Raw genomic sequence first — 1,171 nt, 5'->3', positions numbered from 1 at the left:
TTTGGAAACTTTGATGTAAAATTCTGCAATTGTTTTCTCAGATATAGCATAAATCAAACTAACATACATCAGTGTATTATTAATGTGCACACACACACACACACACACACACACACACACACACACGTGTTACAATAAACAGCTCTTATGCTTCTGTATGATTCTCAGTGCTTTCCATTTGCGTGTCCACAGGTTGCTGTAAGTGCTGCTTGACTGCAGTTTGCTCTCATTTCAAGTGGTTTGCTGTCACAAAGCCAACAGGAAGTCCGGCTGGTTGAGCCAACTGAAGATGGGTTGAAGGTGGCGTCCTCGTTTCCTCTGTGAGTGCGAGAGGACAGACAAAGCAAACACCGTTTGGACAGCATTAAAATATTTACACTGATGATTAATGTTGTGTCTTTGCACCTGTAGCGATACATGTTGGAAAATGGAGACTTTAGCCACCAAGACTGACGTGCCTGGAAACTTCCCTGTGAGTACGCCCACAAAGACAGGAAACAGTTTAGCCACCGCGGTTAATCCTCCATCATCATCATCCAGTATTTTCCACATCTTTTCTTCTGCTGTTTCCCTTGTTGTCAGTCACGGGGTTTGTGACTGAAATGCGTGTGGTCGACGGGAAGCCTGACGAGTACGGCCTGAATCATTCCATCAACACCGGACGGAGTGAAACCTTTGTTGAAAACAGATTATATGGTAACGTTGCATTTAGCTTCAGTAAACTGTGAAGTTACAGCAGCAGATTTACATCACGTGGCTTCACAGGAAGTAGTCTGGACCTCAGCGCTGAGGTTCAAGCAGCTCTGCTTGCAGACGGCATCCTTCCTGAAAATGTTCTTCATCTTCCTCAAACCAGAACTTTTACATTGGTGCTGAAGTTCTATATAAAAACAGCCTGAAATACAAAGTGATGTTGTGCACTGATTACCTCACACTTTCCATGTTTCCTTCTACAGAGGAGTGTCCGCCTGAGTGTTTTGTCTGATCTGTTGTTGATCGTCTCATTGACACTGCATGCAGATCTGACACCAGGGCTGGACTGGGACAAAAAATGGTCCCGGGCATTTTGACTGGAGACCGGCCCCCCAGGTATTAAAGGAAAAACCATAAAGCCTTTGAATGAAAACAAACGCTGTTGTCACAGTGATGGACGCTGTCTTGTTGGTATACA

General features: G+C 44.5%; 1 long non-coding RNA gene across 1 annotated transcript; it reads left to right on the top strand.

Moving 5' to 3' along the window:
- Positions 1-257: 257 nt before the first annotated feature.
- Positions 258-648, top strand: LOC113011594 (uncharacterized). Its single transcript, XR_003270586.1, has 3 exons — positions 258-320; positions 412-472; positions 583-648. It is a non-coding gene; the product is annotated as an uncharacterized LOC113011594 (long non-coding RNA).
- Positions 649-1,171: the final 523 nt, after the last annotated feature.

This window comes from Astatotilapia calliptera, chromosome 19 (assembly GCF_900246225.1).
Source record: "Astatotilapia calliptera chromosome 19, fAstCal1.2, whole genome shotgun sequence".
In the NCBI taxonomy this organism is placed as follows: Eukaryota; Metazoa; Chordata; class Actinopteri; order Cichliformes; family Cichlidae; genus Astatotilapia; species Astatotilapia calliptera.
Note: the sequence above shows the minus strand (reverse complement) of the source record. Positions and strands in the feature narration are given on the sequence as shown.